The 18899-nt window shown below is 49.4% G+C and overlaps 1 protein-coding gene across 23 annotated transcripts in view; it reads left to right on the forward strand.

The window, feature by feature from the left end:
- Positions 1-31: 31 nt before the first annotated feature.
- Positions 32-18899, forward strand: part of STYXL1 (serine/threonine/tyrosine interacting like 1) — a 59694-nt gene continuing 40826 nt past the window's right edge. For 14 of the 23 annotated variants that reach the window (XM_054560352.1, XM_063725659.1, XM_063725664.1 and 11 more), the window contains exon 1: positions 32-208. The gene's annotated coding sequence lies outside the window, so the exon portion shown is untranslated. Of the gene's footprint in view, positions 209-15763; positions 15835-18792; positions 18844-18899 lie in introns of those variants that run through there. The other 9 variants (XM_024249614.3, XM_054560357.2, XM_063725666.1 and 6 more) reach the window with 5 other exon arrangements.

An 18899-nucleotide genomic window follows, 5' to 3' on the forward strand; every position in this document is an offset into this window, starting at 1 on the left:
ATATCGTGAGATCACGGCCACTTCCGGGAGTCGGAAAGGAAGGCTCCGGGACGCACCTGGAAACCGTGGTGTTTGGCTGGGTTCCAGCGTGGCCGTCTGTGTGGCCGGTGGGGGACCTGCGGTCGGAGTGGGAGGGACAGTCTGCACCCAAGAGGTAGAAGAGGACGGGCGTTAGGCTGGAAGCGCCTTAGAGGAGCCATTTTTCCAGGTGGGGCCCCAGGCAGAGGCTCCGACAAGGAGCCTGGCCATAGTCGCGCAGCTGGGGAGGTGGAGTGCGTCCCAGACCCGAGCTCCCGACCTCAGCCAAACCCATTCCTTCCACCCTGGGAGGCCAGAGGGGACTCTGAGCTCCGGAAAGGCGGGGTCAGGCAGGCTGAGAGTCCTTAGGCGGGGTGGGAGGAAGGGGCCATCTCCTCAGATCCGGGCCGTCGTTTCCCAAGTTGCAGAGACCCTTGGGTTCAGGTTTAGTGACGCCACTGCTGATAATGGCGACCCCCAGCCCTGCGAGCTTTAGAGGACCAGTATTCTGTGTTCCGGATGAGCAAATAGGTTGTAGGGACAACAACTTCCGTGGTCATACAGTTCCTACCTTTTCTCGCTCGCCGGGCAGTGTTCTGACGGTCCCACTGTTGCTGCTTTACGAATAAAGACCCCGTGGCTGAGGCCAAGTGGATTTGCAGAGTTTACGCAGACAGAAAGTCGAGTAGAATTCCTTGCTTACAATGAGTTTGTCACTTAAATGTATGAATTTATTTATTTTTTTGAGACGGAGTCTCACTCTGTAGCCCAGGCTGGAGTGCAGTGGCGCGATCTCCGCTCACTGCAACCTCCTCCTCCCGGGCTCAAACGATTGTCCTGCCTCACCCTCCTGAATAGCCGGGACTACAGGCGTGCGCCACCACGCCCGGCTAATTTTTATATTTTTAGTGGAGACGGGGTTTCACCATGTTGGCCAGGCTGGTCTCAAACTCCTTACCTCAGGTGATCCGCCCACCTGTGCCTCCGAAAGTGCTGGGATTACAGGCGTGAGCCATTGCGCCCGGCCTAAATCTGTAAATTAGGAGCTTTATTTTCCCCCCCCCTCTATTTTCTGGGCATACAGAGATTTCTCAGACACAGACCTTGCCCTGAAAAAGTTTCACAGTTGAGTGGAGCCCATAGATGTGCCACAGGTTGCCACCCTGATAGAGGAATGTGTAAATCCAGGGGGGACCAATGACTAAGGCAGCCTGGGGGCAGTGGTTGGGAAAACAGTGGCAATAACAGCAGAAGTGCTAAAGAAGGTGTCAATACGGCCGAGAGCGGTGGCTCAAGCCTGTAATCAGAGCACTTTGGGAGGCCGAGGTGGGTGGATCACCTGAGGTCGCGAGTTCGAGAACAGCCTGACCAACATGGAGAAACCCGGTCTCTACTAAAAATACAAAAAAAATTGGCTGGGCGTGGTGGCCCACGCTTGTAATCCCAGCTACTCGGGAGGCTGAGGCAGGAGAATCACTTGAACCCGGGAGGCGGAGGCCAAGATCATGCCAGTGCACTCCAGCCTGGGCAACAAGAGCGAAACTCTGTCTTGAAAAAAAAAAAAAAAGGTATCAATACAAGAGAGTTCATGGCGACTGCTGCACTCTGCTTCCTCTCTTCCACTTCTTTATTGAACTGCTAAGATATGCCAGCCTGGCTGGGGTCAGTGGCTCACGCCTATAATCCCAACATAGCAAGACCCAATCTCTATATTTCATTTTTAAGAGAAAATTTTTCGAAAAAGACATGCCACCCCAATTTGGGAGCTGAGTATTCAACTGTGAACAGGATCTACACATTCTTTGCCTTCAGGGAGCTCAGAGTCTAGTGGGAGAGACAGGTAAATTGCAAGCAGCACAAATGAACAATAGAAGTGTGAAGTGCTGTGGGGATGCAAAGGAGGTACATTTAACACAGGATTGGAATGGGGGTAGGCACTGTGTGAGAGAGGACCTTCCAAAGCTGAGATGTGGCCAGATATGGTGGGTCATGCCTGTAATCCCAGCACTTTGGGAGGCCAAGGCGGGAGGATCGCTTGAGGCCACAAGTGTGAGACTAACCTGGGCAACATAGCGAGATCCCTATCTCTCTCTATAGTTAGATTGATTGAATTTTTTTTTAAATTTTTATTTATTTTTGAGACAGAGTCTTGCTCTGTCCTCCAGGCTGGAGTGCAGTGGCGCGATCTTTGCTCACTGCAACCTCTGCCTCCCAGGTTCAAGTGGTTCTCCTGCCTCATTCTCCTGAGTAGCTGGGATTAGCACACCACCACACCTGGCTAATTTTTTATATTTTTTTTAGTAGAGACAGGGTTTCCCCATGTTGGTCAGGCTGGTCTCGAACTCCTGACCTCGTGATCCACCCGCCTCGGCCTCCCAAAGTGCTGAGATTACAGGCGTGAGCCACTGTTCCCGGCCTGATATATATTTTTAAAATTAAAAAACAAAAACACCCGCAGGCAAGGTGGCTCATGCCTGTAATCCCAACACTTTGGGAGGCTGAGGCGGGCGGATCACTTGAGGCCAGGAGTTCATGACCAGCCTGGCTAACATGGTGAAACCCCATCTCTACTAAAAATACAAAAATTAGCCTAGCGTGGTGGTGTACACCTGTAGCCCTAACTACTCCGGAGGCTGAGGCAGGAGAATCGCTTGAACCCGGGAGGTGGAGGGAGGTTGCAGTGAGCTGAGATAACCCCACTGTACTCCAGCTTGGGCGACGGAGAAAGACTCTGTCTCCAAAAAAAAAAAAAAAAAAAAAAAAAACCGGGTGTGGTGGCTTATGCCTGTAATCCCAGCACTTTGGGAGGTCGAGGTGGGCAGATCACCTGAGGTCAGGAGTTTGAGACCAGACTGGCCAATGTGGCGAAACCCCATCTCTACTAAATATACAAAAATTAGCCGGGCATGGTGGCGTGTGCCTGTAGTTCCAGCTACTCCGGAGGCTGAGGCAGGAGAATCCCTTGAACCCAGGAGGTGGAGGTTACTGTGAGCCAAGATTGTGCCATTGTACTCCATCCTGGGTGATAAGAGCTAAACTCTGTCTCAAAAGTGCGCGCGCGTGCTCGCGCACACACACACACCTGGGTGATAAGAGCTAAACTCCGTCTCAAAAGTATACACACACACACACACGCTGAGAAGGTATTTCACACACACACACACACACACACACACACACACACACACACACACGCGCACACGCTGAGAAGGTATTTCTCAATGGAACATTCAACTCCAGAGGAGGAAAAGATCCCTTGCCTTGGAATCAGAATTCTCAAAGGAGGTGCACTAGGGCCTGGGAATTTAACAATGGGAAATGTTTAGACAGGAAAGGAGGAGAAAAAAGGCCAAATAAAATCCTAGCGGGAAAAAATAAGCATAAGCCAGTATTCAGGGGACAGTGAATAGATCATTTATTTTGAAGTGGGGAGATTAGGGCAAGCAGTGTCCTTTATCTTATCACCTACTGCATCCTCTGGTAATTATTTACTCCTCTGTCTTGTCATTAGAACTGAGAGCACCTCACAGCCAGGTACTAAGTCTTGCCAGGTACTGAGTCTGTCATCTGTTTTTTTTGTCCAACATGCGACTGGGCTGAAAGGGCCTCAGTGAATCTGTGGAGAGTTGAGTGGTTTTAGGTACAGCTGGAAACAGCAGGTTGGGAAAAACTAGATTGTGCCGGTCCCATGAATGTTAGCTGAGAAGTTTGTATTTCATTTCTTGGGAAGCAAGTGTTTATCAAAGGTTATTTATTTATTTGAGATGGAGCCTCGCTCTGTTGCCCGGGCTGGAGTGCAGGAGCGCGATCTTGGCTCACTGCAACCTCCACCTCTGGGTTCACGCAGTTCTCCTGCCTCAGCCTCCCGAGTACCTGGGATTACAGGCGTGCACCACCACACCTGGCTAATTTTTGTATTTTTAGCAGAGACAGGGATTTGTCATGTTGGCCAGGCTGTTCTTGAACTCCTAACCTCAAATGATCTGCCCGAGTCATCCTCTCACAGTGCTAGGATTATAGGCATGAGCCACTGCACCCAGCCAATCAGGCTTTTGTGACACCGCTGGAACTGTGTTTGAGGAAGATTAGACTGACCTTGTATGCTAAGAATTCCCAGGAAAAAAAATGGAGATTGTTTAGGAATCTATTCAGGGAGATTGTTTAGGAATCTATTTTATGGGTGACAAAGGTCTGAATTACGGTGGTGGCCATAGAAATGGAGTGGGTAGGGCCAGTGTGGGAGAAGTCTCATGGGAAGGATGGGTAAGAGTCTGTGCTCATCTGGGTTTGAGGAGTGAAAGAAAGAGGTGTGGAAAATGCATAAAGAGGGAAGTCGGGTTATACCAAAGGAGAGGAGGAAAATAAAGGAGGTTATACCAAAGGAGAGGAGGAAAAATAAAGAGTTCCGTTTTAGATGGGCTTAATTGGGAGTTATGCTGAGTTGTCCATATAGAACTATCAGTGGTCTGGGCCAGGTTCATGCCTGTAATCCCAGCACTTTGAGCAGCCAAGGCGGACGATCACTTGAGCTCAGGAATTCAGGACCAGCCTGGGTAACATGGCTAAACCGTCTCTACAAAAAGTACGAAAATTCTCTGGGCATGATGGTGTGTGCTTGTAGTCCCAACTACCCAAGAGGCTGACATGAAACGATCGCCTGAGCTCAGGCGATCAGGGGAGGTCAAGGCTGTAGTGAGCCATGATTGTGCCACTGCATTCTGACATGGGTGACAGAGCAAGATATGTCTCATTTGAGGGGGGAAAAAAAGGAACTGTGGGATTGAAACTCAGAGAGGCCAGGGCGGAAGTCACCTCCTGTAGAGGGGGAGAGTTGAGACCATGAGCAATAAACTGGAATCACAGATTGTCAGGCTCGCTCCCACATCTGGAATTCAGTTTCCTCCACATCCCTCCCAAGTCCTCATCTCCACAGAAGAGGAACTTGCTACCTCCCAAGCCTTCTATTTGGGCCATCCCAAACAACTTGACTGCTAGAAAAGCCTCACATTTGGCCCAGTGCGGTGGCTCATGCCTGTAATTCCACCACTCCGGAAGGCCAAGGTGGGAGGATCGCTTGAGCCCAGGAGTTCAAGACCAGCCTGGGCAACACAGGGAGACCCTGTCTACAAATAATAAAAATTAGACAGGCATGGTGTTATGTGCCGGTGGTCCCAGTTACTCAGGAAGCTGAGGCAGGAGAATTGAGCCTGGGAGTTTGAGGCTGCAGTGAGCTGTGTTTGCACCACTGCACCCCGGTCTGGGTGACAGAATGAGACCCTATCTCAAAGGAAAAAAACATAAAAAGCCTCACACTCAGCTCCTATCTGCCTCTCTCTAAGGAAATACCAAGGTAATTAACGACAGTCTTATTGGCTGCTGTATCAAGCACTGTGTGGTAGGCATTGATTTTACTTGGTGTTTTGCAAGTGAAACTTATATTGAACAAGCAGGGTTTCCACAGTCAAGAAGTAGAATCCAATCATGCAACAGCTTTCGGTCTTTAAATCTTTGCTTGCCCTTGGATTGCGTCTGGTTACCAGGACAGACTTACTGTCCAGTTCACGTTAATAATCAAAACTAGGAATTTAATTCAAAGGTAAAGCTGCTTCTCTTCCCCTCTCAAGCTTTCTTTGGGCTCCCACATTTGAAGACAGTAGTTGACTTCTGTTTCTTTATTTTGTTTCCTCTTCCATCCCACCCCAGCCCAGGCCAACTATGGCTTCTGAGGCATCCTGTGTTGGTGGAGGGGGTTGTAAGAGAGTAGAGATGGGGCAAGAAAAGCCCCTTCGACATCTGACCTTGTTACTGTCTCAGCTTGATGGGAATTTGTAACTGACTTTCCCATGGAGCGCAGAAATTCTGGGGTCTTTCTTACCTCCAGTTCCCATGATGAGGTGGTCATCTCAGTCTTGCTGCTTCAATTCCTCCCTCAGCCCCTGGCTTCTGGAATCCTCCACCACATGCCATTGGTCCATTTTCCCTCTAGGTGGCCCTCTTGGGCAAAGTTCCTTTAAAATGGCTTCTCGGCTGGGCGCGGTGACTCACGCCTGTAATCCCAGCACTTTGGGAGGCCAAGGTGGGTGGATCACCTGAGGTCAGGAGTTTGAGACCAGCCTGCCCAACATGGTGAAACCCCATCTCTATAAATACAAAAAATTAGTTGGGCATGGTGGCGGGCGCCTGTAATCCCAGCTACTGGAGAGCCTGAGACAGGAGAATCTCTTGAACCTGGGAGGCGGAGGTTGCAGCGAGCCGAGATCGTGCCACTGCACTCCAGCCTGGGCGACAGAGCGAGACTCCATCTCAAAAAAGCAATACTAATAAAAATAAATGAGTAAAATAGCTACTAGTTGGCCTTCTCCCCTGCCTGGTCCATATCTGATCTACAGGAAACAGGTATCCTTTGCCCCAACAATTTCTTGGGGTGCAGGCCATTTCAAATGCAGCTACCTCTTCTTGCTTTGCCAACAGCTCGCCAGCCTCATGCCAGCCTCAGATTTCCAGCCCAAGGCCTATTATCAGCCTCTGTGCCTGCACAAGCTTCAGAGGGCACAGGCCAAGCTACCCTAGGGGCTGGCTTCTGGTTTCATGAATTGTTCCAAGAAAGCAGAGACTTGTGAATATTTGGAATCAGAAAGATGCCAATAGGGAGAGCTTTGAGATTCTGAAAGGAGAACAAGGGAGATTAGGTGAAATTGTATGAGATCAGAGGGTGCTTATCCCTTGGACTGTGGAGAAAAGCACATAAGGGCCTGGTGCGGTGGCTCATGACTGTAACCCCAGCACTTTGGGAGGCCGAGGCAGATGGATCACCTGAGGTCAGGAGTTCGAGACCAGCCTGGCCAACATGGTGAAACCCTGTCTCTACTAAAAATACAAAAAATTGGCCGGGAGCGGTGGTGCATGCCTGTAGTCCCAGCTACTCGCAAGGCTGAGGCAGGAAAATTGCTTGAACCCTGGAGATCGTGCCACTGCACTCCAGCCTGGGTGACAGAATGAGACTCCGTCTCAAAAAAAAAAAAAAAAAAGCACATAAGGGCACCCGGGGAGCAGTTGGTGGAGGAGGGCGACTCACAGCCAGTGGCCTTAACTTTCCCGGGCAAGAATAGAAAATTAGAGAAGTTGCTCCCAAAGAGGATTTGGTTTGGATAACAGTTGTGATCACTAGGAAAATGCTGGTCAAATGTGGAAAAACAAGAGCGGGATTAGCTAGTGGCTGTGAGGGCCAAGCTGAAGTTCTGTAATGTGTACTTGCTGTGTGCCCAAGTCCACATAGTTTTCTACAGCCCAGACCCCATACCAAGGTCACAGACATATACACAGACTCACACACATGCATACATGCACACACATGCACCTGCAGATTCCCATCCTGGAACACTTAAACACATCAATCTCGACAAGGGAATTATTATTTTATATTGATCTATGGTTTTCATACAATGAAGTATATAGGTCTTAAGTGTTCCGTTTGGTTTTGACAAATTCCACCCTTGTAACAACCACCCAAAACAAACTATAAAACATTGCCATTATTCCAGAAAGTTCTCTCATGCTCCTTTCCATTCATCTGCTAAGACACCTATTTCCTGATTTCTATGATCGTAAAGTTGCTTTGCCTATTTGTCATCGGATAGGAAAATATACAAATACATTGACAGCCTGTCTTAGTCTCTTTTCTGTTACTATCACAGAATGCTTGAGGCTGGGTAATTTATATAGCAAAGAAGTTTATTTAGCTTACTGTTCTGGAGGCTGGGAAGTTCCAGATTCAGCAGCTGCATCTGGTCGGCTTCTGGTGAGGGCTGCATCTGCATCATAACATAGTGGTGGAGACAGGAAATTAGGTGTGGAAAAGGGAAAATGCAAGAGGCAACCTCGCTTTATAACAACCTGCTCTCAAGAACTAGTCTGTTCCCTGGAGAAGACATTCATCCATCTTAATAGCCAAATCACCTCTTAAAGGCACCACCTCCCAATACTACCACATTGGGGACCAAGCCTCAGCATGAGTTTTGGCGGGGACAAACCATATTCAAACCATAACACACCCTCCTCACCCCACCCCTACACACCCACATGTACTGATCATTTTGCACCTTACAGTGGGCTTAGATCACAATCATGTGCTATCAGATTTTGGTATTAGGTGCATACATTATATACTAACCTACCTTCTCTTCAATCCTAAAGTCATAGATCAAGTGAAGTATTTTACTATTTTAATTTAATTTTTTTTTTTTTTTTTTTTTTTTGGAGATTGGTGGGGGGGAGGGGGTTCTCACTATATTGCTCGGGCTGGTCTTGAATTCCTGGCCTCAAGTGATTCTCCCAGCTCAGCCTCCCAAAGTGCTGGGATTACAAGTGTGAGCCACTATGCCTAGCCAAGTGAAGTATTTTAAACCTCTCCTTTTGGATCCCTGGAGCTAAAACAAAGGGTTAGAAAGGTGGTTATCATCCTGCCTTGCCTGGGAGTTTTACTCATTTATCTGTAGCTGCTCTAGGATATTGGAAGTTGGGGACATGTATTTTTAAAACAGAACCATATTTAGATAAATACCTTTTTTTCTTTTTCATTTTCTTTTTTTGAGATGGAGTCTTGCTGTGTTGCCCAGACTGAAGTGCAATGGCACGATTTCAGCTCACTGCAACTTCCGTCTCCCAGGTTCAAGCGATTCTCCTGCCTCAGCCTCTGGAGTAGCTGGGATTACAGGTGTGCGCCACCATGCCTGGCTAATTCTGTATTTTTAGTAGAGACCAGGTTTTACCATGTTAGTCAGGCTGGTCTTGAACTCCTGACTTTGCAAACCTCCTGCCTCGGTCTCCCAAAGTGCTGGGATTGCAGGCGTGAGCCACCGTGCCCAGCCTTAGATAAATAGCTTTAACTTTTACTTGGGCCTCCTACCTGCTGGAAGTCAAAGGAGTTGGCTTTCCAGGATAGATCCCAGCAGAACAACCGGGAGGTGTTGGACTGGCCACAGCAGAGCCACCAAGGGGCTTCCAAGAGCTGAGAGTCACTGATTGTGGCAGATCTGAGTCTGCAGTGAAGCCTTCTGTCAGGCAGACCAGCCTGAGGCCTGAGAAGGGAGAGCAAAGCCAGGTCACAGCCTGGTCAGGGCCATGAACTCATGTCAGAGAAGTGGAAGGTGGGGCCTGAGCCCAATCAGGGAGCAGAGGAAAAGCAGGCCCCAGAGACAGAGTCAGAGGAATTGGGCCAGAGGTGGTGGTCACAGTCTTTGGAGACTGTGTTGTAGTTCCCAGACCCCACCACCCACTCCCGACAGCCTAGTTGCCATATGAGTAGACCTGTTACCCTCACAGGACCACTAGGGCACCTCTCAGGGGTCTAGCGGGCTTAGGTTTGGGGACATGGAATTGATAGCAAGATCTAAGGCAAGGAGCAGGGATGTGGACGGCTGGATCTAGGCCTCTGATCCATACCTGCTGTCTCTAAAATATAGAGGTACTAGCGATGGAGGCCAGGCACTGTGGCTAACGCCTGTTATCCCAGCACTTTGGGAAGCTAAGGCAGGTGGATCACCTGAGGTCGGGAGTTTGAGACCAAGCTGGCCAACATGGTGAAACCCCGTCTCTATAAAAATACAAAAATTAGCCTGTCATGGTGGTGTACGCCTGTAGTCCCTGCTACTGGGGAGGCTGGGGCAGGAGAATTGCTTGAACCTGGGAGGTGAAGGTTGCAGTGAGGTGAGATCACACCACTGCATCCCAACCTCGGCAACAGAGACACTGTCACAAAAAGAAAAAAAAGGTGATAGTAGATACTAGTGATGATCAAGGCAAAGTTAGGAGGTTATGATGGCCCTGGCCTCCTCCTCCTCCTCCTTCCTCTTTCTTCTGTGCCAGTGGGACCTGGTGTCCCTCTGAGCTAAGAGACAGATTTCAGGCCCACTTCTGCAGCCTCCACAGCTCTGGGGGTGTCGTGGCCTGGGACTGTATTATCCAGCTTTGTCAAGGTTCAGGCCACAGAGAATGTGTCAAGCTGGGATTGAGGAAAGACTGTACAAATCCCTTAAGATCCTGACCCTTGGCTGGGCACAGTGGCTCACGCTTGTAATCCCACCACTTTAGGAGACTGAGGCGGGAAAATCACTTGAGCCCAGGAGTTCGAGACCAGCCTGGAAAACATAGTGGGACCCCGACTCTACAGAAACTAAAAAAAATTAGTTGGCCGGGTGCGGTGGCTCACGCCTGTAATCCCAGCACTTGGGGATGCCAAGGTGAGCGGATCACGAGGTCAGGAGCTCGAGACCAGCCTGGCCAACATGGTGAAACCCCGTCTCTACTAAAAATACAAAAGTTAGCTGGGAATGGTGGCGCACGCCTGTAGTCCCAGCTACTTGGTAGGAGAATTGCTTGAACCTGGGAGGCGGAGGTTGTGGTGAGCCGAGATCGCACCACTGCACTACAGCCTAGGCAACAGGGCAAGATTCTGTCTCAAAAAAAAAAAAAAAAAAAAAAAAAAACTGGGCATGATGGTGCACACTTGTAGTCCCAGCTACTTGGAAGGCTGAGGTGGGAGGCTTACTTAAGCCCAGGAGTTTGAGGCTGCGGTGAGTGAGGATCGCGCCACTGCACTCCAGCCTGGGCAACGGAGTGAGACGCTGTCTCTAAGAGAAAACAGCAAAACAAAATGTAACCCAAATATGACAAGAGTTAATTAGCTCGCCTTGAGGCCATTCTCAAGAATGTCGTTCAACGGCGGCTCACGCCTGTAATCCCAGCACTTTGGGAGGCCGAGGCAGGTGGATCATGAGGTCCGAGGCAGGTGGATCATGAGGTCAGGAGATCGAGACGATCCTGGCTAACACGGTGAAACCCCGTCTCTACTAAAAAAATACGAAAAAGCCAGGTGTGGTGGCCGGGTGCTTGTAGTCCCAGCTACTCGGGAGGCTGAGGCAGGAGAATGGCGGGAACCCAGGAGGAGGAGCTTGCAGTGAGCTGAGATCGCGCCACTGCACTCCAGCCTGGGTGACAGAGCAAGACTCCGTCTCAGAAAAAAAAAAAGAATGTCATTCAATTCCCAAACATAAAGCGGGTCCTGACGGTCTTGAAGTCACATAACGAGTAGGGAGGTTTTTCTGGGACAACAGAGGAGAGGCTCATGTCATCCCACAGAACCAAACACCCCCACATTCCTTCAGACCGCTCTGTTCTTCCCCATTGTTCTCTTCCGGAAGCGAGACCCTGTCTCTACAAAAAAATTAAAACTTAGCTAGGTGTGGTGGCATGTACCTGTAGCCTCAAGCTACTCAGGAGGCTGAGGTGGGAGGATCGCTTGAGCCCAGGAGCTTGAGGCTGCAGTGGGCCATGATTGTGCCACTGCATGCCAGCCTGGGCAACAGAGTGAGCCCCTGTTTCAGGGAAAGAAAGTGAGAGGGTAGGAGTAAAGGAATTTCCTAAGCTACTGCCATGTGTCAGGCCCACTGCTAGGCAATTTATATCATTTAGCTCTTGAATGATCCTATAGCTTTGCCAGTGTGTATTATCTCAGCTTACAGGTGAGGGCATTGATGCATGTCACTATGTTTAAGCCTTGGTCATGCTGGCACAGCCTGAGCTTCCCACTGTGAACCAGAACAGTGGTGGGGATTGGCTGTGGACCCTGACCCTTACCTGTGCTGGTCAGCCTGAGCCAAGGTCCCAAAGTGAAGCTCATGGTCTGGCTTCTCCAGGATCATCAAGTGTTGTCTCTTCTCCACCAGAAGCAAATGCCCATCAATTGTGTCCACCTGGACTGTCTGGGGGGGTTCGGATGGCTTGGCAGTTGAGCGCTGGGTCAAGCCTGCGGTGTCCTGGAACTCCTACAAGAAGCCTATGGTCAGGCCCAGCCTCTGACACCTCCACTGTCAGTCAGGATGGAAGTCCCCTGGGTGTTGGGCAGACACAGGGAGGCAGGGAGATGAGCTGGATCTGGCTGGGTCCCTGCTTAGTCACAGGCTCTGGCAACCTCTAATGAAACATCCCTTCCCAGTTGGCTGTTTTCCCCAAATATAGACACGTGCTGTCACTAGAGGGGAGCTTCCCAGCCCAACTGCTTCTGGACCACGCTGGGCTGACTCGGGGAGAGAGCCACCCACGAACCCCTGGTTTGAAGGCCAGACTAGGTCATCATATGGAAGGTGACAGACCTTCCCCCTGGTGGGTGTACTGTGTGCAGGGACAAGGCCTGTGCTAGCACCCTGCTGTCTTGACAGTAAGTGTCTTTGGGCTAGGCATGGTGGCTTATGCCTGTAATCCCAGCACTTTGGGAGGCTGAGGCGGGCAGATCACCTGAGGTCGGGAGTTCCTTCTGCCTTGGACACCCAAAATGCAGGGATTACAGGTGTGAGCTACCACACTCCACCAAGGGTCTCTTAAGAAGAGCTGGCCGGGCGCGGTGGCTCACGCCTGTAATCCCAGCACTTTGGGAGGCCAAGGCGGGCAGATCACAAGGTCAGGAGATCGAGACCATCCTGGCTAACACGGTGAAACCCCATCTCTACTAAAAATACAAAAAATTAGCCGGGTGTGGTGGCGGGCGCCTGTAGTCCCAGCTACTCGGGAGGCTGAGGCAGGAGAATGGCATGAACCCGGGAGGCAGAGCTTGCAGTGAACAGAGATCGCACCACTGCACTCCAGCCTGGGTGACAGAGCGAGACTACATCTCAAAAAAAAAAAACAAAACAAAACTATACTGTGTTGAAAGAGTCCTGTATAAAGGAGGATATCTTAAATTTGCCATTTTGACTCTGTTTTGAATAGGTCACCAGGAAAATGAGACTTGGTAGCCTGGTGAGGTGGCTCAAAAAAAAAAAATCACATGTAAAAGACTTGATCTTGGGATAAATAAATTTAATCAAAATTGAAAGTGGAAAAAAATGGAAACTGGCTAATTGTGACATACAGAAAATCGAGGAATTAAAGTGGCTTAATGGATTCACAAAGGAAAATACTTCTGGCAAAAACTCATCTATATTACTTTAGTATTTTTATGTAAATGCACAATATATCAGAATATCCTTGAGGGCTCAAATGGTGGAGCTAAAGACAGCTAAGCTCTTCAGGGACCAGGCACGGTGGCTCACGCCTGTAATCCCAGCACGCTGGGAGGCCAAGGCAGGCAGATCACCCGAGGTCAGGAGTTCGAGGCCAGCCTGGCCAACATGGTGAAACCCCATCACTACTAAAAATACAAAAATTAGCTGGATGTGGTGGTGGGCGCCTGTAATCCCAGCTACTCAGGAGGCTGAGGTGAGAGAATCGCTTGAACCCAGGAGGTGGAGGTTACAGTGAGCTGAGATCATCCCACTGCACTCCAGCCTGGGGGACAGAGCAAGACTCTGTCTCAAGAAAATAAGTAAATAAATAAACTCTTCAGGGTTCAGAATAGCACCAAATGGGATGGTTACTCGTGCTCAGTCCTCAACTTACCCAAGGCTAGAGGTGCCCTAATTTCAGTTCACAGGGATGCATCTTCTCTTGGAATCATGCTGTTAGGTTCAGGGACCGCTCTCATCCTTCCAGCACTTTACCAGTGGGTGAGGGGCAGTTCCTGCTTGACCAGGTAGAGTCCTTTGAGAAGGAGAAGGATCTGCAGAAGGAGATCCTTGGGGCTGGGTTTTTATCTATAGGACCAGAGATGATTCTTTGGCTAGTGAATAAGGAGATAGAGTTAGCAATGGGGGAGAGTACGTAGGAGCTGAGGATGGGCTATGAGCCATAGACCAGATGGGTTAGGAGCCAGCTTTTAGTTTTGCTTAATGAGGTTGTAGGACTAGACACAAAGCCCACCTCTCTCCTCTATATTTACCACTGCCAAAGTGGCCTGGCTTTCAGAGGCAGAGGATGTGGAACCTGAGTTGGGGGGTGGGAGTAAGGAGGTCCTTAAGAGGAGTCCACACGTGGAAAAAGTATGACGGCAGTGTTGGGAAAGGCCATAATGGTAACTGACAATAATGTATTCGTTCCACATGTGTTCATTGACTATTACTTTGCAGTACATAAATCTGAGGTATTGGGTGAGGACCTAGCAGTGGACAAGACAGGCAAGACCTTTCCTGAGAAACCAGGAGACAATAAACAAGCAAATAAGCGTAATAACTTCAGGTGATAGTGAGGTGAAGACAAGGCCCTACTCAGATTTTAAAGATTTCCCAGACTACTATGTGAAGGTGAAACTGGAGGGAGGAAGGAGGAAGCAAGAAATCCAGTTGGGCAGTACTGCCTCATCAGGAGAGAGATAGTAGTGTCTTGGACCAAGACGGCACCCCTGGAGATGGAGAGAAGTGGATGGACTTGGAATAAATGAAGGAGGCATAGCTCAGAGACTGGATGTGAGGGAAAGGGGAATGAGGTCATTGGGCCCAAGCAACTGGGTGGATCATGGTGCTGTTGATTGAGACTGAGAAGGCTAAATGAGGAGCAGGTACTGGAGGTGTGGGCACGAGAGCATTGAAGTTGTATTTCGGCCATGCTGTATTTACGATGTCTACCAGGCACCCTGGTAGAGTCTGCAGCTCAGTAGACAGGTGAAGGTGGGATAAAATTTGGGAATCATTGGTATGTGTGTGGTATTCAGGGAACTGGATGAATCACTGTGACTCTAGGTCTTAGAGTGTTGGTCCTCAGCTAGGGGTGATCTTGCCCCCTTCTTCCAGGGGACCCTTGGCGATGTCTGGAGATATTTTCTGTTACTGGTGATGGGAAGAGGTACAGTTTGCTTCCGGCATCCACTAGGTGGAGACCAGGGATGCCACTCAACATAGCAGTGCACAGGCCAGCTCCCCACACATAGAGTTACCTGGCCCCGGATGTCAGTGGTGTCAAGGTTGAGAAACCCCCTACCCTAGAGTGAGTGTGTAGATAAAGCAGAAAAAAAGGAAAGTAAGCCCGGGGGCATTCTTCCATGCAGAGCTGGAGAGGAGCGGTCTGCGAGGAAGAAAGGAAGCTTGGAGAGTGCGGTTTCCTGGGAGAGGAGAGTGTCTGGGGAAGAAACCGTGCTCAACCGTGTTACATGCTCCTAAGAGGCTGAGGCGTTTGAGCACAGAGAGAAGTGACCAATGACTTAGGCAAGATGGACATTGTTGATGACTTTGATACAGAGCAGTCTTTGTGGTTTGGTAGGGTTGGAAGCTCCAGGGGAACCAGCCTGGGCAACATAGTGAGACCCCATCTCTTAAAAAAAAATCAGCCGGCCATGGTGGCATGTGCCTGTAGTTCCAATTACTCAGGAGTCTGAGGTAGGATCACTTGAGCCCAGGAGGTTGAGGCTGCAGCAAGCTATGATAGTGCCACTGCACTCCAACATGGGCAACAGAGCAAGACCTTGTCTCAAAAAAAGGCAGCAGCTCCAAAGAGTAGGTTATGCCAATGGCCAATACTCACTGAGTATTTCCTCCCTGCTTAGAATGCCTGACAAATGTGACTTCATGAATCCACACACACCAGGCAGGTGCTGTCACTCTCATTATATAGAAGTGGCAATATTATTCTCACCCCCATTTTACAGAGGTGGGGACTGAGGCACAGAGAGGCTAACCACTCCTTAGGGCCAGGCAGCTGATAGTAAATGGCAGAGCCAGGATTCAGACCTAAAAGAGTTTGACTCCAGGGTCAGCGTAATTGGAGGTGAGGAAGTGGAGGTGGTAAATGAAACCACACTTTTGAGAGGTGGTGTTTCTCTTTCCACACTTCTGCTGGAAAGAAGAACAGAGATAGGTACAAGAGGATGTATGCATGTCAACAGGAAGGACCCATGTGGAGGCTGAAACTGATGATGCTGTGGAGCGGGTGCTGAGAACTGAAGTCTTTGAGGAGGTGAGAAGGATCTGAGGTTTAAGTTGAGGTGCTGGCATTTCCCAGGAGCATCGTCTGGTAACTCTGAAGTGGAGCCTAACCATTTAGAGCAAGATTACCCCTGGACTCAACTTCTCCCCTTCGCTGTCTCCCACTGGTCTCCAGAGGCTCCACTCTGCTGTCCTTCTAGCCTTCTTGCTAAAAGATAGCTGGCCAGGTGCAGTGGCTCATACCTGTCATGCCAGCACTTTGGGAGGCCGAGGCGGGAGGATCACTTGTGGACAGGGGTTTGAGACCAGACTGGGCAACATAGTGTGAGACCCCCATCTCCACAAAATTCAAAACTTAGCCGGGCATGATGGCATACACTTGTAGTCCCAGCTACTCGGGAGGCTGAGGCCAGAGGATTGCTTGAGCCTGGGAGTTTGCAGCCACAGTCAGCCATGATCACACCACTGTACTCAAGCCTGGATGACAGAAAAAGACCCTGTCTCAAAAACAAATAAAATAAAAGCCTTCCTGCAGGAAGCTGCTGCACAGGCCTGACCCTTCCAGAAACAATTGGGCCCAGGAGCCAGTGTCCCAAGAGCAGCTCTGCCAACTGGAGCCCAAGCCTAGCTCTGTACACATCAGTGATTCTCTACCCAACATGACTGTCGGGATCCTTAACATAGAGGCCACCTGTGTTGGCCTGTGCAGTGTCTTATCAAGCTTTTAGTGGAGCCACACCAGGCTCCTTTGAACTCTCTTAGGTACTGCACTTGCCCCTGCTCCTGGCAGAATGTTCTTACCCTTTGTTTCGTCGTCTCTCCCTCCTCCTCTTGCCCAACCTCCTGCCTCAGTTTAGCAGTTACATCCTCAGACAACCCTTGTCCCATTCCCCCAACTAGGTGAGAACGTCCTGTTAGGTACTCTGTCACAATGGATCCCAGTTTTTTTTTTTGTTTTTTGTTTTTTTTTTTTGAGACAAAGTTGCTCTGTCACCCAGGCTGGAGTGCAGTACTACAGTCTGGGCTCACTGCAACCTCTGCCTCCTGGGTTCAAGAAATTCTCCTGCCTCAGCCTCCCGAGTAGCTGGGACTACAGGCATGCACCACCACACCCAGCTAATTTTTGTATTTTTAGTAGAGATGGAGTTTTGCCGTGTTGGCCAGGCTGGTCTTGAACTCCTGACCAAAGGTGATCTGCCTGCCTGAGCCTCGAAAAGTGCTGGGATTACAGGTGTGAGCCACCACACCCAGCTGATCCTCCTCCTCCTTTTTTTTTCAAGACAGGGTCTCACTCTGTTGCCCAGGCGGGATTGTGGTGGTGTGATCATGGCTTACTCAGCCCCACCTCCCAGGCTCAAGTGATTCTCCCACCTCAGCCTCCTGAGTTGCTGGGGCCACAGGCATGTGCCACCACAGCTGGCTAGTTGAAAAAAAATTTTTTTTTTAGAGATGGGTTCTCACTATGTTGTCCAGGCTGGTCTTGAGCCCCCGGCCTCAAGCAATCCCCTCTACCTTGGCCTCCTGAATAGCTGAGACTATAGGTGTATACCACCATGCCCAGCTAATTTGTATTACAGGGTCTTGCTATGTGGTCCAGGCTGGTCTTGAATTCCTGGGATCAAGTGATCCTCCTACCTAGGCCTCCCCAAGTGCTGAGATTGCAGGCATGAGTCACTATGCATGGCCCCAAGATCTTTTATAGTGCTCTTGCATCTTGCAATTCTTTCTGCAAGTGTCTGCATTCCATGCTAGACTATAACCTTCGTGAAGGCAGGTTTTGTTTACCACAGTTATTTCCAGTGCCTGGGACATAGTAGGTGCTCAGTAATTATTTGCTAAATAAGCAAATGAACTGGTAACTGTTTTACAGCCCATGTGGTATGTATATGGCTCAGATAACGTTGTATTCAAGATTTTATTTTCTGCCCACATTTCACTACACATTTTTTTTTTTTTTGAGATGGAGTCTTATTCTGTAGCCCAGGCTGGAGTGCAGTGGTGCAATCTTGGCTCACTTCAGCCTCCGCCTCCCGGGTTCAAGTGATTCTCCTGCCTCAGCCTCCCAAGTAGCCGGGATTACAGGCACCTGCCACCATTCCCAGGTGATTTTTGTATTTTTAGTAGAGATGGGGTTTCACCATGTTGGCCAGGCTGGTCTCAAACTCCTGACCTCAGGTGATCCACCTACCTCGGCCTCCCAAAGTGTTGGGATTACAGGCGTGAGCTACTGCGCCCAGCCAACTACACATTTTTTGAAGCCCTCCTGATCACTTCCTTGATTACTCTCATCTTTGTCTGAAGTTCAATATATTACTTTTTTTTTTTTTTTTTTTTTTTGGAGACAGAGTCTCACTCTGTCCCCCAGGCTGGAGTGCAGTGGCATGATCTTGGCTCACTGCAACCTCTGCCTCCCAGGTTCAGGTGATTCTTTTGCCTCAGCTCCCGAGTAGCTGGGATTACAGGTGTGCACCACCATGCCTGGCTAATTATTATTATTTTTTTAGACAGAGTCTCACTCTGTCACCCAGGCTGGAGTGCAATGGCATGATTTCGGCTCACTGCAGCCTCCGCCTCCTGGGTTCAAGCGACTCTCCTACCTCAGCTCCCTGAGTAGCTGGGACTATAGATGTGCACCACCATGCCTGACTAATTTTTGTATTTTTAGTAGAGACAGGGTTTCACCATGTTGGCCAGGCTTCTCTTGAACTCCTGAGCTCAGGTGATCCACCTGCCTCAGCCTCCTAAAGTGCTGGGAGTACAGGTGTGAGCTACCACGCCTGGCCAATTTTTTTTTTTTTTTTTTTTTTTTTTTTTAGTTGAGATGGGGTCTTGCCATGTTGGCCAGGCTGGTCTTGAACTCCTGGCCTCAAGTGATCCACCCGCCTCAGCCTCCCAAAGTCCTGGGATTACAGGCGTGAGCCACCACGCCTGGCTAGATATGTGTATTTAAGATTTTATTCTCCTCTGTGCACTATATTTCACTATACAGTTTTGAAGAATTCCTGATAACTTACATGATTACTGTCATCTTTGTTTGAAGGTATGTTAAAAAAGAGTTTAATTCATTATATTACTTTGTGGTCATTCATCTAAAAT

The sequence above is a fragment of the Pongo abelii genome, chromosome 6, assembly GCF_028885655.2.
Source record: "Pongo abelii isolate AG06213 chromosome 6, NHGRI_mPonAbe1-v2.0_pri, whole genome shotgun sequence".
NCBI classification, from domain to species: Eukaryota; Metazoa; Chordata; class Mammalia; order Primates; family Hominidae; genus Pongo; species Pongo abelii.